Raw genomic sequence first — 26,262 nt, 5'->3', positions numbered from 1 at the left:
GCAATTGAAAGTCTTGACTAGAAAATGTACCATGATTATGATAACAAACTATCACCCATATTGTAAATTTAACAATGGGTGACAGACATTTGCATAAGAACATTCTACACGGTTACATCACTACTACCATTTTGTTCATTTCTGTAATTGTTACAGACTCATTGGAATACACCTGCCTTTCTAACAGCTTTCTCTATCTAATCAGATATTGTATCATTTGTGTGTCTACCCAACACTCAAAAACACTACATTCAAGGTGAAAAGTAATCTGGTCTAATAATTGTTGTAAACAGGAACTGTGTTTTGGCTGAAAGAAGTAGGAAAATCCAGTTATGAGTACCGTAGACCTTACTTGTCTACACACTTCACACCTCAAAGGAACTGCACAGAAATTGCACTGCATCCATTTTTTATCTTCAAAGAAAAATATATGTAGATGTACAGTGATGTGACAAAACATTATGGCCTCTGCCCACCTTGACGCTGAACGTCAGCTCCTGGGTTGCAGGTACATGATGTTGTATGGAAATAATATAACTGCAGCAGTGACGAACTGGGCATAATTCTAGCAGCAATATGGGGGAAATCTACTGACATAAGTAGTTTTAACAAAGGGTAGATAATAATGATCTGGCACTTGGAAACAAGCATCTAGAAAAAAGCAGGCTGGCTATTCACATTTTACTCTTGAGAGCATCTATATAAAGTGGTTGAAGGACAGTGAATCCACGAGTGGATACAAGATGTTGGCTGTAAACATGCTTCACAAAATATGGCCAGAGGTTTTCTCACTCTGTAAAGCGGGACAGGCAGCAATTCATGGCAGATCTGATTGCAGAGTACAATACTAATTAAGGCACAAGTGTTTCTGAGCATACTGTCCAGTGCATATTGTTCCAAATGGGATTCCACAGCAAATGATCCTGTGTGTTCTCATGTTGATCAACAATTATGCCGTACACAAGGGATCATTGAGATTTCACCATGGATCAATGGAAACATTTCACCTGGTAGTACGAATAATGTTTCTTGGTGTCCAAATACACTGTTATCCAGGCAAACAGCTGCTAGAAAAATGCAATCCACTGCACTGGGGGGCTGTATTATGCTATGAGTAACATTGATCTGGGCTTCCAAGGTATCTGTGATATCAAAGGCATCATCACAGCTGTGGACTACAAGAACAGTATTGTGGATCACCTGCGTCTCTTGTTACTTGATAACTTACCAAATGGAAATTGCATCTTCCTGCAGGATAACTGTTCACATCACAAGGCTAGAATCATGCTACAGTGGTTTGACGAGCAGGACAGTGAATTCATGGGCAGCGAATTCACCTGATCAGAACCCGATAGAATCCATCTGGGATGCTATCAGTCTCAGATAGGCACAACAAAAAGACTGTCACAAATAAAGCTTTCCACCTGTAAAGCCTCCACAAAAATAGACAGAACACACACACACACACACACACACACACACACACACACGATTGCAGTCTCAGGCAATTGTAGCCACACTGCGAGCAGCAGCATCAGTGCAGGATGGGAGTGGTAACTGGGTGGCGGTAAGAAGGAGACTGGGGCAGGGAGGGGGAGGGATACTATTGTCCATCTGCCATCCATCGAACCTACACAATATACTCTTCCATCCATACATAACCCCTCTTTGCAGCCCCTTGCCTCATGGCTTCTACCCCTGTAATAGACCTAGATGTGAGACCTGTCCCATACATTCTCCCACCACCACCATCTACTCCAGACCAGTCACAAACATCACCTATCCCATCAAAGGCAGGGCTACCTGTGAAACCAGTTGCGTGATCTACAAGCTAAGCTGCAGCCACTGTGCTGCATTCAATGTGGGCATGACAACCAGCAAGCTGTCTGTCCTCATGAACGGCCACCGACAAACACAAACTGTGGCCAAGAAACAAGTGGACCACCCGGTTGCTGAGTGCGCTGCCAAAACACGACATCCTTCATTTCAATGACTGTTTCACAGCCTGTGCCATATGGATACTTCCTCCTGGCCTCAATCTTCATTAGTTGTTGTCCTCACCCATCCAGCCTCCTGTTCCCATCACCATCACACCCAGTCCTTTTATTTCTCTCCTTTTCCGCTGCCCCCCCCCCCCTCCCTTTCCCTCCTACTCCCCTGCCCACTGTCTAACCTCCCAACTGCACATAGCTGTCCTACCCTCTCTCCACCTCATCCCTGCATGCTCCCCAGCAGCAATGCACTGTTCGCCACCCTACATAACTATCTCTCCCCCTCCCCACCCAGCCGCCTCCTCACCCCCACCAAGTCATCACTCCCATCGTACACTGGTGTTGCTGCTCGCAGTGTGGCTACAGTTGCCTGAGACTGCAGTCGTGTGTGTGTGTGTGTGTGTGTGTGTGTGTGTGTGTGTGTGTGAGTGTGTGTCATCTATTCATCTATTTCTGAAGAAGGCCTTACAGGCCAAAAGCTTTACTTGTTGGTTGGTTTAAAGAGAGAGAAGGGACCAAAATATGAGGTCATCGGTTCCTTGTTCCTAATAAATCAATGCCACAAGGGTGAGAATTAAATGGACAAAACGTATAACACAAAACGGAAAGAAAGGACAAGCCACAAGAACGAAGGGAAGGCGACGAATACTATAGTTCAATTCTTTTATCTTGGCGGCTCGCACATGCCCGCCCAGACGCGGGAGATTCCTGCGTTGCCAGTTGCATGTGCAAAGAGAAGCAGCGCCATAGTATAGTATAGTTCGCAAACTTATGTTTAGGGGGGGAGCGCGCAGTTTATGAAGTAAAGCCACTACGGCCGCATTAACACTTTCGCTGCTACAGAGACATGCTCCCCGCATTCACAGCACTGCTCGCCTGAGCAGACACATAGTGTTCCGACTGCTTTGACACACTTATCATTCAATTTCACAAAAACTATTTGGCCCAAAAATTTGATTTTTACACATCTTCTTGACTGATACCTTCCCCCCATAAATGACTTAATTTTGTTTCGATGTTCAATGCAGTTATTGTGCAGCATTAAATGTAGTAAACCATTGCACGAAATTTTGAAGAGTTTGCAGGGGTCAAAGTCCACAGCGTATACTTTCCCTATGGTTGATTTTAGTTGCCACTAGAAATTTCAAAAAATTACATTCAAACGAATAAAATTCATGAAGTAAGACACTTCGATATTGTTTTTAAATAAAGAAAATATTAAGCATTGAACAAGGTTTGAACTCACATCTTTTAGCTTAACAGCCAAGCACCTTAACCATTACACTAACACAGCTCGTCATTCAATGAAATGCCTGGACGACTTTAAAACATCACGCAAAATACCGACAAACACTGTTGGTATGATTATGAATTACTCACGTTTCGTCGAAGTACAAAAGGAAATAAACAATTACCACCGTTCTTTATTGCGAAAAAGCGGTTAGCAAGAATGAATTTCCTTGCTACCGCCTGAATTAGAAGGCTTATTGCTTGTTTGGTTTAATTAATTACTAGAATATGAAGCAATTGGTATAAAGAATGCTTTTTCCAAACTTTCTTTTATAGAAAGTCTGCTATTAAGACACTGCTTTTGTTCAATTACTTTATTTATGACTGAAGGCACTCGTCCGTGCCCTGCACTGCAGCCGAGCTCTGGCAACGTCGTTCTCAGTTCATTGGCTGACTGTGTTTTGTGACGTCAGATGCACAGAACAAACCTAAACTCAGCCACCGTCGTAAATGACGCGCACTTTAAAAGGAACAAAAGAGTACAAGAAAACAAGAGAGAGATGCTATAAACAGAAGCGAGTAAAACATGAAAGCAGATTACAGTGGCTGGCCAACCACGAGAATAAAAAGGGAAAGCCAGCCACTCTGCAACACATTAAAACCTCCACCCTAAAGCCACTAGGGAGGAGGGCACAGAGGGACAAAGGATATGCGCTAAAACCTACATAGAAGTGTAAAACCCTCTCTCATGGATAAAACATAAAACTAAAGCTGCTGTGGAGGCATTGTCGCCCAACACCAAAGGCAGGGTGCTGGGAAAGTCAAAAGTCTGCCGCAGAGCGGCTAAAAGTGGGCAGTCCAGCAAGAGGTGGACGACTGTCATTTGGGGGCCACAGCGACACTGAGGTGGGTCCTCACGATGGAGTAGGTAACCATGCATCAGCCACGTATGGCCAATGCGGAGCCAGCAGAGGACAACTGATTCCCTGCGAGAGGCCTGCATGGAAGACTTCCACACATTCATAGTCTCCTTAATGACACACAGTTTGTTATGTGTGCTGTTATGCCACTCCGTCTCCCAAAGCCGAAAAACCTTGCGGTGTAAGAAAGAACGCAGCTCGGCTTCGGAGATGCCTATTTCCAGAAGTGGTTTCCGCGTTGCCTGTTTGGCCAGCCTGCCGGCAAGTTCGTTGCCAGGGATTTTGACGTGTCCTGGGGTTCCACACAAACATCACGGAATGGTGGGACTGTTCCAGGGCATAGATGGACTCATGAATGGACACTACCAGAGGGTGGCAAGGGTACCACTGATCGATAGTTTGTAAGCTGCTTAATGAGTCAATACACAGGAGAAATGACTCGCCAGGGCATGAGCGGATGTACTCAAGAGCATGAGATATGCCTGTCAGCTCTGCAGTGAAAACACTGCAGCCAACAGGCAAGGAGTGCTGCTTAACATGTCCTCCATGAACAGATGCGAAGCCTACGTGACCATCAGCCATTGAGCTGTGTAAACCGCCTCAGAGCCCTGGAACACGTCAAGAATCGAGAGGAAGTGATAGAGGAGAGCTGTGGGATTAACAGAGTCCTTAGGGCCATGCAAAAGGTCCAGACAAAGCTGCGGCCGAGGCAAACACCATGGAGGTGTACGTGAACGGACTGCAAGTAGAGGTGGTAAAGGGAAGGACTCAAATTCCGAGAGAAGGGACCGCACGCGAACCGCAATCGTTAGCCCCGATCTGGGCCGCCGATGCAGGAGATGGACTGCTGCAGGTGGGAAAAGGAGACAGTAATTTGGATGCTCAGAGGAACTATGAATGTGTGCTGTGGGACTGGCGAGCAGCTGCACACGTCTGATCTGCAGTGGAGGGACACCAGCCTCCACCAGTACGCTGGTCACCGGACTCGTCCTAAAAGCTCCTGTCACTAATCAAACCCCACAGTGGTGCACAGGGTCGAGTAAATGCAATGCTGAAGGCGCTGCCGAACCATAAACCACACGCCCATAGTCAATTCTGGATTGGACAAGGGCTCTGTAGAGCTGCAGCAGCATACAGCGATCTGCACCCCAATTGGTGTTGCTCAAGCAATGGAGGACATTGAGGTGCTGTCAGCACTACTGCTTAAGCTGATGAAGATGAGGGAGCCAAGTCAAACGAGCATCGAAAACCAGTCCTAGGAACTGATAAGTCTCCACTACAATGAGTGGATCGTCAATAAGATAAAGTGTGGGTTCCGGATGAATGGTACGACGCTGACAGAAGTGCATGACACACGACTTTTCGGCTGAAAACTGGAAGCTGTGGGCTAGAGCCCATGACTGTGCCTTGTGGATGGCTCTCTGGAGGCGCTGCTCAGCAACAACAGTACTGGAGCAGCAGTATGAAATGCAGAAGTCATCTGCATACAGAGACAGTGAGATGGAGGGACCGACAGCTGCTGCCAGACCGTTAATGGCCACTAAAAATCGAGAGACACTCAATACAGAGCCCTGCAGGACTCCATTCTCCTGGATATGGATGGAACTATGGGAGTCACTAACTTGGACACAGAAAGTACGGAGCGACAGGAAGTTTTGGATACAAATCGGGAGTGGTCCCCAGAGACCCCACTCATACAACGTGGCAAGGATATGATGTCACCAAGTTGTGTTGTATGCTTTACGTAAGTCAAAAAAGACAGCAATCACGTGTTGCCATCTGGAAAAGGCTGTTTGGATGGCAGACTCAATGGACACAAGATTATCAGAGGTAGAGCAACCCTGGCAGAAGCCGCCCTGACATGGAGCCAGCAAGCCACGTGACTCCAGGACCCAACCCAACTGCCGACATACCATATGTTCCAGCAGCTTACAAAGAACGTTGGTGAGGCTGATGGGCCAATAGCTATCCACATCAAGCGGGTTTTTACTGGGTTTGAGCACCTGAATGATGGTGCTCTCCCACCACTGTGATGGAAAGACGCCATCGCACCAGATCCAGTTGAAAATGACGAGAAGGTGTCGCTTGTAGTCAGATGAGAGATGTTTAATCATCTGGCTGTGGATGCGATCAGGTCCAGGGACTGTGCTGGGGCAATGTGCAAGGGCACTGTGGAGCTCCCACTCTGTAAATGGGGCATTATAGGATTCACTGCAGTGTGTAGCAAATGAGAGGACGTTCCCTTCCAGCCGCTGTTTGAGTGTGCAAAAGGCTGGGGGGTAATTCCCTGACACAGAGGCTCGAGCAAAGTGCTCAGTAAAATGCTCGGCAATCATGTTTGTGTCGGTACATAACTAGCCATTTATGGTAACACCGGGGACAGCTATTGGTGCCTGGTACCAGAGAAGACGTTTGATCTTTGCCCAGACTTGGGAAAGTGACGTGTGGTCCAGTGTTTGATAAGGTAGCAAACACGGGCACGGAGCCATTTTAAAGCTATGAGGTGCCCATCTGGGCAGGCGTCTGTGTGCCTGACGCTGGGGCAGTGACAGGAAGATGGGAAATGGTCACTACCCCACAGGTCGTCATGTGCTCTCCAGTGGATAGATGGGAGAAGTCCTGGACTGCAAATTGATAAATCAATGGCCGAGTAACTACCATGAGCCACACTGAAGTGTGTGGCGGCCCCAGTATTTAAGAGGCCGAGGTCAAATTGCGTCAGTAAAGTTTTGACATCTCTGCCTTGGCCAGTAAGCATGGTACCATCCCAAAAGGGATCATGGGCATTAAAATCTCCCAGAAGTCGGATAGGTTTAGGGAGTTGATCAATCAGTGCAGCTAATACATTCAGGGGTACTGCACCATCTGGAGGAAGATATACAATGAAGATAGATATTTCCTGTGTCATCCTTATTCTGACAGTCACAGCTTCAAGAGGGGTTTGAAGGGGCACATGTTCACTACAGACCGAGTTTAGGACACAAACACAAACTCCACCTGACACTCGATTATAGTCGCTACAGTTCCTGACATATCCTTTATAGCCACGGAGAGCAGGGGTCCGCATTGCTGGGAACCAGTTTTCCTGGAGGGCAATGAAGATAGCAGGTGTAAGGCTTTACAGATGCCGTAGCTCAGCCAGGCTGTGGAAAAAGCCGCCGCAATTCCACTGGAGGATGACATCGTGATACTGGGAAGGAATGGAACATTCAATGAGGCAGTTTACGCCTCAGAGTCATCTACTGCCATCGATTTATTGCCTGAGCAGTCTATATCCATTGTGTCTGAGGGTCTGGCGAGATCTAGATCCTCAGCGGATGCCAAAATCTCCACCCCATCCTCAGCCACAGAGCTTGTAGGTAGCTGTGGTGTGGGTGTCACCATAATTTCCTTGGTCTTAGGGGTTTTATTTTTGGATTTCTCTTGCTGCTCCTTGAGTTTCCCTGGCTGGGAGGACTTCACTGGCTCAGCTCCAGGACCGAGGATGAGCGTGAAGCTGTACAAGCAGCTGCTTTTGGGCTCTTCTGCCACTGGCGGGTGTCATCTTTCCCACTAGAAGAAACCTGGGAAGGGAGTGACCCAAGGGACCCCTTCCCAGCGAGAGAAGCCAAAGAAGACTTACGCTTCTCGGTTTAGAAGTGGGGACAGATGTCCCCGATGGTTGGGGGGGTGTTGCTCCTGAAGTAGGTGGTGCAGGAGCAACAGGGAGGGAAATACCCCCCACCATCAAGGGCGCAGGTGTAGTCTTCCGGCTCTGAGAGGTGACCTGGGTTGGCAGAGCTGATGGTGCCAGAACTGTTGTAGCAGCGGCGTACGCACAGGATGCAGGCATTCAAATTTTCTCTTGGTCTCAGTGTAGGTTAGTCTGTCCAGGGTCTTGTACTCAATGATTTTCGTTTCTTTCTGGAGAATCCTGCAGTCAGGCGAACAAGGCGAATGGTACTCTCCACAGTTGACACATATCCCAGGCGGGGCACATGGAGTATTGGGATGTGATGGGTGTGATGCTGGAAGTACAGCGGGAGGACATATGGCCGAAATTCCGGCACTTAAAGTGCATTGGGGGAGGGATATAGGGCTTTACATCACACCGGTAGACCATCACCTTGACCTTCTTGGGCAATGTGTCACCTTCAAAGGCCAAGATGAAGGCACTGGTGGCAACCTGATTATCCTTCGGACCCCGGTGGACATGCCGGATGAAATGTACACCTCGCTGCACTAAATTGGCATGCAGCTCATCGTCGGACTGCAAAAGAAGGTCTCTGTGAAATATGATACCTGGACCATATTTAAGCTCTTATGGGGTGTGATGGTTACAGAAATATCCCCCAGCTTGTCACAAACGAGTAACTCCCGTGACTGGGCAGAGGATGCTGTTTTGATCAGGACTGACCCAGATCTCAGTTTGGACAAGCCCTCCACCTCCCCGAACTTGTCCTCTAAATGCTCAAAAAAAACTGAGGCTTCATCATCATGAAAGATTCCCAATCAGCTCTCGAACATACAAGGTACTGGGGCGAATAAGATCCACTGCCATCCTTAGCCTGACGCTCCTCCCATGGTGTGGCCAGGGAGGGGAATGATTTGGGGTCGTATTTCTGTGCGTTGAATTGAGCTCGTGATAGCTTAGAGACTGCTGGTGTTTCACCACCAGCAAGAGATGACGAACTACGCTTCATCGCATGTCATCCACCCTGATGCCACCCACTCCATCCAGGGGCCCTCCCCACAGGTGCCACCCAGCTGCAGCAAAGGCCACCTGGCAGGATGGCCATTGCCGGGAGTCCCAATGCCCCAGGGGAATGGGCATCTACCCCTTGGCATACATGGGGAGTTAATGGCGCAGGCATCAGCAGAGCGATCCCTGTGTGGTCAGGGGGCTACAGCCAACAGGGTACATGGCGGCCCCACCACAAAGGACTGGCTACTGTGCTGGATATCATGTGCAAAGAAGTCCATGGTCATTATCGAAGCAGAAGTCGGCACTGCATAGTGCATGGTGGAAAACGCACCCAGGAAAGTGTCCTCACCCAAGAGATGGAGAATGGGTAGTACTGCAATGTGACAATGAGAAAGTGGGCTAAAGATCTCAATGCACGATGGACACGATGCACCTTGTAAGGCACCCTTCCCCAATTGGCTTGCTCTTCGGGAAAATTTTGAAGAATGGAGGTCAAACCCTACAGGATACCATCACATAAAGGCCGAAATGTGTGAAACTCCTTTTTGTCACCTTGTACAACAGGCAGGAATACCTCGGGCCAATTATAACCCCCGGAGCCGCAGGGGGGGGGGGGGGGGGTTATGCAGATATGAAGCACTGATGTGCAACATCATACCTGATGAACTGGGGCAAGTGAAGCCAAGAAAAATGAATATGATTGGCTTTTCAACATTCACCGCAGAAGTCTGTTCAGAGGGCATCGTAGGAGCTGCATGTTCCTGTGGCAACCATGCACTGAGTCCTTCAGAAATGTTTACATATGTACATGTACTAATTGCAATTGTTGAATAAACTGGAAGCAGATGACAAGTTACAGTGTATGCAATTCACAGTGGACTTCTTTCACCATTTAGAGGAGGATGGAAAATTTCTAAACAACCTAGCATTTTTCTGATGAAGCAACATTCCATATGTGTGGTAAGATAAAAAGCACAATGTTCACATCTGGCGCACAAACAATCTGCATACTGTGATGGAAAAGGTATGTGCCAGCCCAGAGTGGTGTTGTTTGATGGTTGGTTGCATTGAGGGATAATTATTTTTTCTCAGAAAAAATGAGCTGATATATTTGGCACAGCAAAATAGTGCTGAAACCTGCCATGGACAGTGCAAGTGATGCAGAGTATGTACAGACCCACTGATAGAGGTGTTCACCTGTGGGCGGCAGTAAGCCAGACAGGCCAGATCTTACACGGAGTTAAACTACCGTGGACCTCACCTTGCCCATTGTGTCTAATGTTGTTGCCAAGTGATCAGTTGACAGCAGCCCACACCAGCTGTGTGATGAGTTATCCCTGTACATGTCTCTATGAGTTTTTGAATTTTCTGCTCCCCAAAGATTGACTCACATGAGGTGTTGTCATTTATTCTCTTGGGGTTCTGTTCCCAGGCTATTACTGAGCTACCATCAGCCCATGAAGCACCTGCACTGACCATGTAGTGTAGCAGCATCATCACTCAAGTGCAGGTACTAAAATAGCAATGAAATATGCTCTTATGTTTGTGAAACCACTATTTCTTTTTCCCTTTTCCTAATGTTAATTTTGGACCACCATGTTCTCTCCCCCATCATCCCTGACACTTCTGCCAGTTTCGATGAGTCTCAGGTAAGGTGGGAGAATTACCAACACCAGTTCTTGCTGCACTGCCATATCATCACCCTGTTGCTAAGGTCACCATCTTGTTGCCTAGTAAAATGGGTTTATACAAAGTTGTCAAAAATGTGAAGCCCTCTACTGAGCCTGAGAAGCTCCCCTTTGACAGGCTTTGTCAGTTGCTGACACAGTATTTGGGACATGAAACCCATATGGTGGTGGCACAGTACCAGTTTAGCCTGCACCAGAAGAGCCCAGGACAGTCATATGCAGCCTGGATTGGCAATTTGCAGGGTCTCTCACACAAGTGTGATTTCAAGTGTCCTTAATGTGCTACCTCTTATGGGGACTCACTAATTTGGGGCACAATTTTCCAATTCGTGCATGATGTTGGCCAGATTGCAGAATCGCATTAGCTTAATGCTGTAGCAAATGATGTTCTTCCCAATACCTTGCAGGAGGCTCAATTAGGTGTACATGGTAAACAGCTACTGGACACCTGTGGGGTACTCCAGGCAGCACTGCCTCCTGCCGAGTCACTGGGCTTTGAATTCATTGATGATTCTTGTGCAGTGGCATTGCAGTACTGCCTGTCTTTGGATAAGCTGAGATTGGCAGGTTCACATTGATCACAGCATTGTAATTGCTGCCCATGGGAGTTTTCAGGTTCTTGGCGTTGTTCTCCCCCGTTCACTGTATGAGCCAGTGGTCCTGTTTCAATTGTCATTTGTTGCACGACCATCGATATTGCCACACATGGAAGTCCCGTGTGGGGTATGGCATCAGATACACCATTTGGCAACTGTTTGTGACAGTCAGCGAGCCGCGAGTCAGTCACAGGATCCCCTGTGTTTTCACTGGACTCCGGGATGTCTCCACCATCCAGTACAGGTCGCACCAGCATATTTTGCTGTCGTCGTTTGTGGAGGGATGGTCAAGTCAACATGGGAATAATGGTAGCCCCATTAATTTAGATACATACTGACTCTCGGGATGCCTCAACATGCAACGGCTGCTAAGTCAGGTTGTTTCTTATAGTCAACAGTGTATTCCTTTGTGGGGGCAGTTCTCTGTTTCCACATATTATAATAATGTGGAACTGCAACTGACATTCGTGGTCATCAGTTCAGTGTCAGCAAAAAATATTTTTGGGCTAACAGCCCGATAGTGCCATGTGCCCTTGCGGTAATTTTAAACAGGCAGTCAACTTGCAATGTGTTGTGGATACCCAATTCCCTGGCAAGCTGAGTTGTTGGTGAAGGTTCTTTGTGTGTGTGTGTGTGTGTGTGTGTGGGGCGGGGGGGGGGGGGGGGGGGGGCAGAGGCAGTATCATTCACGCACTGACTTGCGTGTTGCCTACCTGCAGTTGCTGTTGGATACAGTCTCTCCAATTTTTCAATTTTTTTGATCCCCAACAGCCTCTTTGGGCTTTACCAGTTTAACCCTTAGCATACTAGGTGTGGTCTCACAGGCCACTAGAGTTTATTGTTACTCTGTTGCTAATGCACAATGCTGGGTAGGGGTGGGCTTGTTTAGGGAAGGAGACCAGACAGCGAGGTCATCGGTCTCATCAGATTATGGAAGGATGGGGAAGGAAGTCAGCCGTGCCCTTTCAGAGGAACCATCCCAGCATTTGCCTGGACTGATTGAGGGAAATCACGGAAAACCTAAATCAGGATGGCTGGATGCGGGATTGAACCGTCGTCCTCCCGAATGCGAGTCCAGTGTCTAACCACTACGCCACCTCGCTCAGTGCTGGGAAGGAGGTTAAAGTGTTGTGTAGTTGCTCTTTCCTGAAGCTGCCATGGTTTCCTATGTCAGCAGCCACTTAAATATGACATGGACAACTTTTACCACGAAAACAATCAATTATTGACAAAATTATTTAATAGAATAGAGGGAAACATTCCACGTGGGAAAAATATATGTAAAAACAAAGATGATGTGACTTACTGAACGAAAGTGCTGGCAGGTCGATAGACACACAAACAAACACAAACACACACACAAAATTCAAGCTTTCGCAACAAACTGTTGCCTCATCAGCAAAGAGGGGAAGGAGAGGGAAAGACGAAAGGATGTGGGTTTTAAGGGAGAGGGTAAGGAGTCATTCCAATCCCGGGAGCGGAAAGACTTACCTTAGGGGGAAAAAAGGACAGGTATACACTCGCACACACACACATATCCATCCACACATATATGATATATGTGTGGATGCTCTTCACATATATGATATATGTGTGGATGGATATGTACGTGTGTGCGAGTGTATACCTGTCCTTTTTTCCCCCTAAGGTAAGTCTTTCCGCTCCCGGGATTGGAATGACTCCTTACCCTCTCCCTTAAAACCCACATCCTTTCGTCTTTCCCTCTCCTTCCCCTCTTTGCTGATGAGGCAACAGTTTGTTGCGAAAGCTTGAATTTTGTGTGTGTGTTTGTGTTTGTTTGTGTGTCTATCGACCTGCCAGCGCTTTCGTTCGGTAAGTCACATCATCTTTGTTTTTACATATAAATTATTTAATAGGATAGACAAAAAAATATACTCACCAAGCAGCAGCAGGACACACACATAAAGGACGGTTGTAATTGGCAACTTTTGGAGCCAGTGGCTCCTTCTTCAGGTGGAAAGGTTGAAGGGGAAGGAAGAGGGGTGAAGGAAAAAGGACTGGAGACGTCTAGGAAAAAGGGATTCGATCTTTCCATATAGACTCATGGTGAGGCTGACCTGCTAAAATTCGTGGAATCTCTAAATACCTTCTCCCAGTTAAATTTCACATGGTCCTATTCAGAATCCCAAGCCACTTTCCTTGATGTTGATCTCGTCCTCACCAAAGACCAGCTATACACTTCTGTCCACATTAAACCCACTAACAAAAAACAGTACTTACATTCTGACAGTTGCCATCATTTTCATGCTGAATGTTTCCTCCCATACACCCAATCCTAGTACTGCTGATCCCTCCAAAAGACAAATTCGGAGCACACCATTGGTGACTCAATATTATCCTTGTCTGGAATATGTTAATCAGCTACTTTGACAGGGCCATGACTTCCTAAAATCATGCCCTAAAATGAGATTGAAATTTTGCCCACCAAACCTAGAATAGCTTTCCATCACCATCCAAATCTCCGCAAGATTCTTGTCAGACCTACGCTGCTCCTGCACCCATCTCCCTACCCTATGGCTCCTACCCCTGTGACTGACCCCCCTGCAAGACTTGCCCTATGCACCTCCTACCACCACCTGTAACAGCCCTGTAACTGGCAAAACAAACTATCAAAGGGAGAGTTACCTGTGAAACAACACGTCTTATACCAGCTGTTATGTAAACATTGTTCGGCCTTCTACACTGACATGACTGCAACCAAATTACCAATCAGAGTGAAAGGGCATAGGCAGAAGGTGTATACTGCCAATTCACAATATCCTATTGCAGAGCATGCTCTACAACATACACTCGTAACCTCGGCGCCTGTTTCACCACACGCATCATCTGGATTCTTCCCCCAGATACCAGTTTCTCAGAATTCCACAGGTGGGAACTAGCACTACAGCATGTTCTTGGTTTTCGCCACCCACTTCGCCTTAATTTGCGTTAATTTCTTCCGTCTCAGCATCTCTTCACTGTAATTACTCTGTGCTTCACTCCATTTTAGTTTCCTACATCTTCCATTGTCTTTCCCGTCTATTTTTCACCGCCCCCCTCCAACCTCTGTTACGTACAATGCACTTAGCTTTTCATTCTTATTAAGTCATGAATGATTTTAAGCAGCACTCTCTGTCTGCATATTACCCTGTCTTCCACCTCTAAGCTCTCATGTTTTCAAATCTTGTCTGATGCAGTCCTCAACAATTAATCTTTCCTTCTCATCCCATACGGAAAGTTTCCCCTGACCTGTGGTTCTGGATGACTTTCCTGAAATCTACCCCTTTTCCTAGACCTCTCCAGTCCTTTTCCTATACTCCTCTTCCTTCCCCTTCAATCCTTCTGTCTGAAGAAGGAGCCACTGGCTCCGAAAGCTTGCCAATTACAACCGACCTTTATGCATGTGTTTTGCCACGGCTTGGTGAGTAAATTTCTTATTTAATCTATTAAACAATTTGGATTACTATTACTGCTTCTTTTGTGCTAGCAGTCTCTGAGACACACCTGGGATTTTGTGTTTGAATTCAGTAGCCACGTCTATGACTACTCTTCATGTTTAATGGACCCTAACTTTGAGGATGCTGTTTTAAAATGGTTTGAGGACAGTTTAGAAAGCGATGTTGGATCAAATAGTGACAACAAAATTGAAACTGAACATAATACAGAGTAACAACAGTGCAAAAGTGAAAATGAATTTATTTTGCCACCTGTGAATTTCTTGAATGAAGCAAGTGATCAAAGTGATGAGGACAGAATTGTGGAAACTGAAATTTTAGCTAGAGGTTCTGCCAGAAATACATTGGGTCAAAACAGATATTGCTGCTCGTTGAAGCCTCTTCCAACAATGATCACTGGCATTAGTTTTCTACATGTTGGACACAAGTGCTGGGGTGAGTGCATTTGTCCTTTATAATTCCTACAAAGACAATACTCAGGTGAATTGTTTTAATTGTTCAAGAAGCTTGTAAACTCGTTGGTGACACAACAGATAAAAAACAAGTCAACAAGCATCACATACCCTGTGGACTTCTTGTATCCTTCACCGTGTTTTGGGTGTAGCAGAAATCAAGAGTAGAAGTAGTTGTAGAACGATAAGAAAAACACAAAACATGCTCCACCTGTGACCCAAAGAAGAAGAGGGAGACATCTTATATTGGGCAGTGTTGCAAGAAGCCAATCTGACTTCATGACTCTACAAAAATTTCCAGTGAGTGCATAGAAAACCTCTGAGAAGGAAACTAAACACTTACGAAGTACTGGCGTAATTTCTGTTTTTTTTTTTAATTTTTTGTGGCAGTTTTTATGTTTTTATTATTACATGTGTAATAAACAATACAAATATAGCAAAAAGTAAAATTTGGAGTGCAGGGTATTTGAGGTTTCATGGTATTGACATTACCACGTAATATTATGTTCATTTTGTGTAGTTTTCTGTATAAATGAATTTTTTCATGAAAATAAACTTTAAAATTTATTTGAATACATACTTTCTGTGTGGAATTAACATAACCTTTTAACTAAAATCTGAACTGTTGCACTGAAATTGCTGAATGTAATATTTATGGCTATACACCTGGGACAGTGTGTGAGCAAAAAATGACCTGGGAAGCTAACGGTTAATGGCTTTGTCAACAGTATTTGGAGCAGTTGATTCAGGACATCCCCTATTGTGTCAGTTACTTTGATGACTGTGTAATGGACCATACCAGAGAGGAACATTTGCAAAACCTTCATTGGTTTTCCATCACCTCTTGGAGAATCGCCTTCATTGCAAGCTGGAAAAGTGCAGTTTTTCTTCCCAAGAGTGCATTTTTTGGAACATGTGCTTATCAAAGATGGCCTTGTCTTGACAGACAATCACATCAAAGCCATCCTCAACCTGCTGGCACCCAAGAACCTGAAGGAACTCCAATCTTTCTTGGGTAAGATTCACTTCATACCTGGGGCTGCGCACATCTGCCCTTCTCTTATTTAGCTTTGCCTGAAGGATGTCAAGTTTGTCTTGTCTGTGGATTGTCAACAGGCTTTTCAGCCTCTCAAGCTGTGTTTATGGTCTGATCCTTGTCTGGCTTCTTTTATGTTGCGTAAAGCTTTAACCCTGGTCTGTTACCTGTCCCTGTACAGATTTCGTGCAGTCCTGTTCCACTGGAACCAGATAGCACATCCTCACATAATGAGAATACTTTCTACTGTGCTGCATAATTATTCATAGGTGGGAAAGGAGGCACTAGCTATATTTTCAGAATCAAAAAGTTTCACATTTTCCTGTATGGACTGAGATTCCTTCTCATCACCGACCACAAGCCGCTTGTTTCCTTATTTGGCCCTTGTTCCAAGCAACCCAACAGGAATGCCCACAGACTGCAGAGGTGGGCCCTATTTCTCATTAACTATTGCTACAACATTCATTACTGCTCCATAGCCCAGCATGCCAATGCTGATGTGTTGTCACTGCTACCACTGGGACCTGATCCACAGTTAAATTGGCAGAAGACTTGTGCTTGCATTGGATGATGCCTTGGAGTAAACCCTATCAGACTTTCCGTTAACAGCAAGAGGGGTTGCATCTATCATGGCTACAGACACTATTTTCCAGAAAATTGTTTTGGCAGTCCAAATGGACAGGCCGGAATGTATCTCTTCAAGTGTGGATCCAGCATGGCATATGCACTTTCTCCTACATGACTGTTTTAAAGTTGTCAGGGGGTCCTCGTACTTGCCACAGAGGAGCAATCCTTCGAGTGGTTGTCCTGCTGGTGTTGAACCCATGCATACTTCACTTACTGCATGCATCAAACTAAGGTATGACTCATATGAAGGCATGAATGCAATGTCATATCTACTGGCGGGCAATCAATTGTGACAATGAATGTTTTAGCATGTGCTTGCAGGCACTGCTTGCAGAACCAGGTTGCACTGCCATGCTGGGTTTCTCGTTGGGCAGTCCTGGATCACCCTTGGGACAGGGTGCACTCAAATTTGCGGGTAGGAGATGAGGTACTAGCAGAAGTAAAGCTGTAAGGAAGGGGTGAGAGTCATGCTTGGGTAGCTCAGATGGTAGAGCACTTGCCTGTGAAAGGCAAAGGTCCCGAGTTTGAGCCTCAGTCCGGCACACAGTTTTAATCTGCCAGGACGTTTCATATCAGCACACACTCCGCTGCAGAGTGAAAATCTCATTCTGGAAACATCCCCCAGGTTGTGGCTAAGCCATGTCTCCGCAATATCCTTTCTTTCAGGAGTGCTAGTTCTGCAAGGTTCGCAGGAGAGCTTCTGTAAAGTTTGGAAGGTAGGAGACGAGGTACTGGCAGAAGTAAAGCTGTGAGGACAGCGCGTGAGTCGTGCTTGGGTAGCTCAGATGGTAGAGCACTTGCCCGCGAAAGGCAAAGGTCCCGAGTTCAAGTCTCAGTCCGGCACACAGTTTTAATCTGCCAGGAAGTTTCATATCAGCGCACACTCCTTGCAAATCTCATTCTGATTAAGGGACCCTGCTTCACAGCACTCCAAGCTCGATTTCACCCACAGACTCTGCTGATCGCCATCCCTGTGTCTGCTCTCAGCCCAGTCATTGTAATAGTGTATTATTCTGTTTTTGGTTTTCCATTGTTGTGGAATAAACTTGTTGCCTACTCACACCTGCCGTTATAGGTTATTCGCCATTAACAGACAACAGTTATCACCCTGTGGGTTGACTCATTACCTCCAATGTGTTGACTCCACTCACTGGAACTGGGACACACAGTAAATTTGGTTATCTTGATTTCCTCTAATAATGACTAAACTAGGTGAGTAAACTATGCATCCTACCACAACCAGCAATAACCAATCACTGTAATTCACGTTTTTCTTCCCAGCACTAGAATGAGTTGCAAAACTAATATATCGGGCATTGTTGCTAACTTTCATCATGAAGTATAGTTCAAATTCTGAGTAAATTTTACAGAATCTAGTAGATGATTACATTAACCACGTAACCTATAAACATGTACAACGTATGCCAGTTAAAATGTAAAAGAAAATTAAATTTTAAGATGAAAGTGTTCCTAGCTATATTCATTTTTTAAAGCTTTTCTGTAGATTTTCCTGTATAATGCAGAAGGTTTAGTATGTCCTGAGAACTACGAGTATTATACAGGAAGTAAAGTCAATCCGGATTTAATAAATTCAAGAAACATATTTTTATCACAAAATAAATCACATACAAAACTGAAGCTTACTTCATTTCTCTACATTATCATATAAATTATTTAGGCACATCAAATTCCTACCATCAGATTTAGAATTTCCATGTCATTATTAGCTGTCATTAGTCCATTAAGTCAGTTCCTCACAGTATTATTCATGTTGGCACCACTTCTGAAAGGTTCCCTGCCTGAGACTGTTTGACTTTCATGAGAAGATGAAATTCATTAGGAGCAAGGTCCAAGCAAGGCAAGACTAAATGTTGCATGATCCAAAATTTTGCACTGAAACTGTGCAGCAACTCTCTGGTTACAACAAATATGAAAGTATACACTGTTGTGAAGAAACACTATTTCATAAGAAAGCATTCCACGCCTATGATTTTGAATTATCACAGTTTGGTTGTCATTGTTGTTGTGGTTGTTGTTGTTGATAACGTTATCATCATCATTCCAATAGTAGTCTGAAGTATCTTGCTACTCTAGTGTATCTTTTTCAAGTCTTTACAGATCTAGATAATTACTACGCTCTACATCCAGTTTAACCTGCTTAGTACTTTTTAGTTTTAGTCTTCCTCTACAATTTTTATTCTCTTACACTTCCCTCCATTACAATGTTACCTATTCCTTGATGCCTCAGTAATCTATCAAAATTACCCCTTCTTTCAGTAAAGCTGTGTCATGAAGCCCTTCTCTCCATGGTGTGATTCAGAGTAGATTTCTTGGGTGTGTCTACATCAATCTGCATTCATTGTCATGTCTTCTGGCATGGTGTCCCATTGGATGCTGTTAACGAAGGTACAAGCATATAGAATAGGTTCACATAAGTGTGAGTGGCTTGAAGACTTTTTAAAGTATGGAGCCCAGTATGTTGCCCACAACAGCGAGTCTTCGAGACAAATATATTGTCAGGAGTGTCCCACAGAACTGTGATAGGACTGCTGTTGTTCCTGTATACATGAATGATTTGGCGCAAAGGGTGGGCAGCAATCTATGGTTGTTTGCTGATGATGTTGCAGTGTCTGGAAAGGTGTCAAAGTGAGTGACTGTAGGAAGATACAAGATGACTTAGACAAAATTTCTAGTTGGTGTGGCAAATAGCATCTACCTCTAAATGTAAAAAATGCAAGTTAATGCAGATAAGTAAGAAAAATAAACGCATAATGTTTGGATAAGGTATTAGAAGTGTCCTCCTTGACACAATCCCATCGTTTAAATATCTGAGCATAACATTGCAAAGTGATGTGAAATGGAACGAGCATGTGAAGACTGTGGCAGGGAAGGCAAACGGCCAACTTCGGTTTATCGGGAGAATTTTAGAGAAGTGTGGTTCACCTGTAAAGGAGATCACATACAGGATGCTAGTGTGACCTATTCTTGAGAACAGTTCGAGTGTTTGGGATCCATACCAGGCAATTTAGAGGCAGACTGCTGCATTTGGCACCAGCAGGTTCAAACAACATATAAGTGTTATGGAGACGTTTCGGGAACTCAAATGGGAATCCATTGGAGGGAAGGCAACATCCTTTTCGAGGAACGCTAATGAGAAAACTTAGAGAACTAGTATTTGGAGCTGACTGCCGAACAAGTCTACAGCCACTCTATTTCTGAGTGAAACATAAAAGGAAATGACTAGTAGTGGTACAGGTTACCCTCCACCATGTGCCATACGATGGCTTGTGGAGTATCCATGTGGATGAAGATGTAGAAATCCAATAAGAGAACACTCTAACAATCCCAAAAATCAGTTTTGATGTTAATACAGTTTGTTTGATTTCTTGAATTTTTTACGTGATGAGGGATGATATGAACTGAGTGACTGATTCTCGATCTCTGGGGCGATACGAGGTGGTGCTTGGTCTTACGGAGAAGTGAGATTCTCATGTCTCATTTACCTGTAACAATCTGAGCAGGAAAGGCACTTCCATGCACAATACTGTGTTGAACATGTAAGTGCGACAGCCATTCTCTACATTTTGCACTGATTACTCAGTTTCTGGGGAACCCATAATGCAAAAATTTTGTTACAGGCATGATGATCGGAAACACTTTCACCAACCAAAGAATTAAAAATATCTGGAAAAGTAATATGTAGCTTGTCTAGGGTTTTGTATTTGTCTTACTCAAATTTATTCTTCACAAGTCAAGTTCTGTAATGCACATCTGTTCATCTGTTGTTAAAAATTACACACTATTTTCTCATGTTTCTTCCATCAGTCGTTTCTGTATATCCATACACTTTCTTTAATTGATGGTAAATTTCTGCAGGTTTCAATTCCCAAGCATTTTGAAAGAGAATTAACACCACTTTGAACTTCACATTTGGCAGGATTTTGTATTAGACAGTTCATTTTATATAATCACAGATTGCAGAGTAATATATGTTTTAACAGGCATGCACAAAACAATAAGGTATGATTTCAAGGGAACCATCTAACCTTGGTTAGAAGCCTGATATTAATCTATGCAGTGGGAATGCACAATAAATTTTTACTTCCTGGATTATCCTTGTATTTACTGAAGTTAGGATTTGTCACATTTCATACACGTTCTAGGGAGCAGCACTTAAGTCTTAGGTGGCCAAGTTAAAGTTTGTGCAAAGTACTTTCCTAATTATTTGTCAGTAACAACTCAAATGAATCTCAGTTTTGCAGTACTGTTTTTAAGACCCTGTGCAATCTATCCCAGGCATATTTATTAATCTTTCATATTCTTTTCTTCTAATCCCGTAATACAACTACAAATGTATTCACATGTCTTTAAAATTATACAGTAAAAACATTTTTTATGTTTTATAGTAAAATAAGAACACTAAATTAATATTTCAAAATCACAGTACTGTGACTACAACTATAATCAATGCTATTTTTTAATTTATCAATAATTGGCAATAATTAACTACAGTATCTACTCTGTAAATGAAGTTATTGGATACCTTATCAGTTTTCCACTGAAGTGGAAATTTCTGAATGTTCTATCATCAGAACTCTCCATGATATCCCTTGCATAAAAATATCATTTTATTGTATACTATTATGCTTGCCACATTTCCAGGGGTTATTTTATCTTCTTTGTTCCAGTTAATAATAATATATCAACAACACTTATTTTTATGCTCGTACAATGCCTTATTATTTTTTCAATGTTGTGTTACCACTTTATTTTTCATATTACTTATGTATGTAATTGTTCCATTGCTTCACAATTTGTTTTCATCATGAGACGATACATTCAGTTGTGATGAGGAAACAATTATTGTAGATCACAACTACTTTCACATAAGACTTGTGCCCCACAACAAGTAAATTACTCCTCTACATGTACATACTGATGAACAATACTCATGAATTGGTTGAATGAGTGATGTGTAAGGCACTTCCTTCATGGATGAGTTAAGTTTCCTTAAGATTCTTCCTATGAACCGGTCTGGCATTTGCTTTTCCTACTATTTGTTTTATTTGGTCATTCTACTTAAGGTCGCTCTGAATACATTGATATTTTAGGTTAGATACTGTTTCTAGCAGTTTTTCATCAATCATTAGTGTATTTGTACAGTAGTGGCTTACTTCTCCTATGTGTGCGCAATATGTCACATTCATTTATGTTCAGGATCAACTGCCAGAGTCTGCACCATTCATTAATCCTTTGCAGGTCATTATGCAAACTGATACTGTCTTCTGGCATACCTATTTTGTTACAGATAACTGCATCACCTGTGAACAATCTTGAAGAGCATCCGATGCTATTTACCAGATCATTTATATATAATGTAAACAATAAGTTTCCTATCACACTTCCACGGGATACTCCAGAAATTACCTTCACATCTGTCACCTTTTGTTTTATTAAGACCATCATGTTGAGTTCTACCTGCAAGGAAGGTCCAAATCCAGTAGCAAATCTGGTCCAATACTCGTTAAGCTCATATTTTTTTCAGTAAACAGCAGTGCATCACAGTGTCAAATGATTTCCTTAAGTCAAGAAACACAGCATCAACTCAAGAATCATTGTCTACAGTGCCATGGATCTCATGTAAGAACAGTGTGAGCTGAGTTTTGCAGGATTTTTTTCCATGTTGATTTTTGTAGAGGAAATTTTCATTCTCCAAAAATGTTTAATTCTTGAGCAAAAAATATGTTCCATAATTCTATAACAAATTGACATCAACAATATAAGTGTACAACGTGTGATCTGTCCTGTGGTCCCTTCTTGAAAATGAGAAGATATGCACTTTTTTCCAGTCGCTAGGTGCCCTTCGTTGCTCCAGCAATCCACAATCTTCTGCTGCTAGAAAGGGAGCAAGTTCTTTCGCATAATCTTTGTAAAATCTTATTGATATCTCATCTGGTCCTGTTGCCTTTCCACTGCTATATGACTGTAGTTGCTTTTCTGTTCCATGACCAGTTTTCTCATTACCTGCCATTACGATGTCCGTATGATGACTGAAAGAAGCGACTACATTACAATCTTCTATGGTGAAAGCCTTCTCTCTGTTATCTTCTGTTTCTGTGCCAGAATGGTCTGTAAGAGAATGAATAAATGATTTCGAACCACTTACTGATTTTACATAAGACCAAAACCTCTTAGGGTGTTTCCTGATATTGGCTGACAATATTTTACTTTCATTTAATGGTTCTCCCATTGCTTTCCTTACACTCATTATCGCTTCATTCAGCCTTTGTATGTCAGCTAGGTTTTGACTTGTCTTGAATCTGAGATGAAACTCTCTTTGTTTATGGAGCAGTTTTCTAACACAGCTATGGTGGGTCTTTCTCATTTCTTAAGACCTTGATCAGAACATAATTCTCTAAGGCATATTGAATAATGTTTTCAAATTTTTCCATCTGTGCTCATCATCTATGTCCTCATCACTGAATATTTGATTCTGAACTACTCAGATACTCTGCAATTTGTATCCTGTCGTTCATGCTAAGCACACCTTTCTTAATATTAATTGGTATCACAGTTTTATGATCTCAAATACCTTCCTCTACATTAACTAATTCATTAAGTTCAGGTCTGTCTGTTGCTAGAAGGTCTAAGACATTACCTAACTTTCCACTCTAATCAATTTTTGGGGAAAATTATGTGATTCTACATCCTAGATATTAAAGAGTTCTTTACTGAAGTAAATGTGTCACCACCACTTGCGACTAAAGTATCCTTATGATAAACATTCCAATCTGAACTTAGGATTTTGTTGCCGTTCAGTTTCAGTTTCAATGAGCTTTCTGTTCCTCATATTATCTGGGCACTATAACCTTCAATAAGCAATACTAATTCTAGGACCTGTCCTTGGATGCTCCTGCAGTTTACTAATACTCCCTTTGTCAGAAAAATTCCAGGACATGTTTACAAAAATCTCCGCTAATTTCAAGTTGCCGCCGCTCGTACCTCACCTGTCATTCAACAACATCTTTGTCTCTGTACTTCCGCCTCAACTGACATCTCTGCCCAATTTACCGGAAGGTGTACACGATCAAAGGCAGAGCCACGTGTGAAAGCACCCACGTGATTTACCAATTGACATGCCTACACTGTGAAGCCTTCTATGTGGGAATGACCAGCAACAAACTGTCCATTCGCATGAACGGACACAGGCAGACGGTGTTTGTTGGTAATGAGGATCACCCTGTGGCTAAACATGCCTTGGTGCACGGCCAGCACATCTTGGCACAGTGTTACAACGTCCAGGTCATCTGGATACTTCCCACTGACACCAACCTATCAGAACTCCAGAGATGGGAACTTGCCCTTCAATATATTCTCTCTTCCCGTTACCCACCAGGCCTCAACCTCCGCTAATTTCAAGTTGCCGCCGCTCGTACCTCACCTGTCATTCAAAAATATATAGAAAATTGCACATACCAAGTAATGATCCTAGCTCCTATTGAAGTAGTTTCCTTGGTTACAAATACACTGTTGCCAACGTCTCTTGAGGTCTCCAAGCAGAGAAATTTTCAACTGCAATGCTCATAAGCTCATATGTCACAGCCTGTTGGATGTTTGCAATATCTTAGTGAATCTTCCCTTTCAGTCTTCTTTTCACTCATGGAAACAAGAAAAAATTGCAAGGTGAGAGGTTGAACGAATATGGTAGATGGGTAATGGCAACAGAATGTCTGGCCAGAACTTGTAACAGATAAAGCAGTGTGGGGTCTTTCTTTATCATGCAGTAAGAAACGGTCCTGAGAATGCTACAAATGAAGACAGCGACTTTGAATTGCTTGTCGCAAACATTTCAAGTTGTTGATGTAAAAACTTTGGTTCACTGTTTGACCTGGTGGAACATACTCAAAGTGAACTAACCCTTTACTATCAAAGAATGTAATCAACATTTTATTCATTCTTGAAGGTTGTCGTTTGACTTTTTTCAAGGTTGGTGATCCAGGACTCAACCACTCAGCACTTAGAAGCTTCATGTGAGGATCACACTGGTAGCACCAACTTTCATCCCCTGAAATGTGGGATCATGTCTGGCTCTATCCAGTAGTTCAGCAGAAATTCTTCACCTTTCCACTTTCTGTCCACCTGTTAGTGTGTGAGGGACAAGTTTTGTGTGAGGGACAAGTTTTGTGTGAGGGACAAGTTTTGTGTTAAGTTTCTGTTTCCCTAAACCTTCACGTAAAATATTATGACACATATCACAATTCAAATTAAGTTGTACTGAAATCGCATGCACAGTTACATGAGGGTCTTCTTGCAATAACTGCCCAACATGCTCCACGTCTTCACTGCTATGCTGTAGTCAGGCGACCAGCTCTGGGATCATCTTGCACTGAATCTCTACCTTCACAAAACATTTTGTGCAATTCGAAATTACGATTTCTTGAAAGTGCCTCATCTCCATACACTTGCTTAATCACTGTCCACATTTCACTAGGGGTTTTCCCAAGCTTAACGCAGAACTTGATGTTCATTCTTTGTTCACAATCAGCATTCATTGTGTCACAGTTAACTAATGTGCCGAGAACCCAAACAGTGTGTCGCTCAGCACAGCCCTGTCACCTATTGAGTTTGTGCAAAAACATGGACAAGGTCATTTCAAGGACAAACACATACCAGGTAACACAAAAACAACATTTGATCCTTTTTAGAATTGCAAACTCAGGAAAAAAAAACTGTCCTGGAACTTTTCTGATAACTTTTCTCTATACGATCTGCAAGGACGAGCAATCTCTGAGAAACTCGGAGCTGATGTAAAATTGATTTTGGCAGGAAATTCGTCTCTGATCCCAAGGAGGCTTTCCCTAAACTAAAAAAACCCCATGTGCACACAACACATACTCTAATACCCTAATACGTGCTTCCTGTGTGTGGTGCATGCCTGACCTATTAAGGAGAATGCTACAATTCTCCTTGCACTAGTAGAGGTCAAGAAAATCACATCCAGTACCATTACAGAGTCATCTGAGCCTCTGGTTTAGACCTTCCATTGTGCTCCGACGCTATAAATAGACAACTTAGCCTGCACCCCATGTGTGATGCTTGTTGCCTCACCAAATCAGCCATCTGCCAAAAGAGCCAAGGATGGCCTCAGAACCCAAGCTTCAGGCATAATTCATGTCAACATATGTCAATATCTGCAGCTGCTTGTACCCAGTGCATTTGATAGCTGCCGTTAGGGCCTCCACCATTTCATGGACAAGACTCTCGGTAAACATATTGAGTTCACACTGGCATTCTTTCCCACCATGCACGCTATTTCCCTGAGGGACTCCGTCACCTGCTTAACAATGGAACACCCAATGACTAGTGCACCCACTATTTGCATTTGTCTGGTCTGGACAGGAGAATTGGCCACTGGCCCAACAGGAGAGGCATACTGTGCTGGCTCAGAAGCATTATTTAACAATGGGTGACATATCATACCTGTCGCTAAGGTGTAAGGGCCCAGTCATGTGGCCAGTTTTCTCTTTCACCTTCCACTCAGAGACATACGAAGCCACCACTGTCCAGCATACACCCTTAAGTG

General features: G+C 43.7%; 1 protein-coding gene across 1 annotated transcript in view; it reads right to left on the bottom strand.

The window, feature by feature from the left end:
• LOC126235848 (brefeldin A-inhibited guanine nucleotide-exchange protein 3) overlaps window positions 1-26,262 on the bottom strand; it is a 327,111-nt gene that overhangs the window by 192,174 nt on the left and 108,675 nt on the right. The window lies entirely within an intron of this gene.

Source organism: Schistocerca nitens, chromosome 2 (genome assembly GCF_023898315.1).
Source record: "Schistocerca nitens isolate TAMUIC-IGC-003100 chromosome 2, iqSchNite1.1, whole genome shotgun sequence".
NCBI lineage: Eukaryota > Metazoa > Arthropoda > Insecta > Orthoptera > Acrididae > Schistocerca > Schistocerca nitens.
The sequence above is the reverse complement of the archived record's forward strand: the minus strand, read 5'-3'. Positions and strand labels throughout refer to the sequence as shown.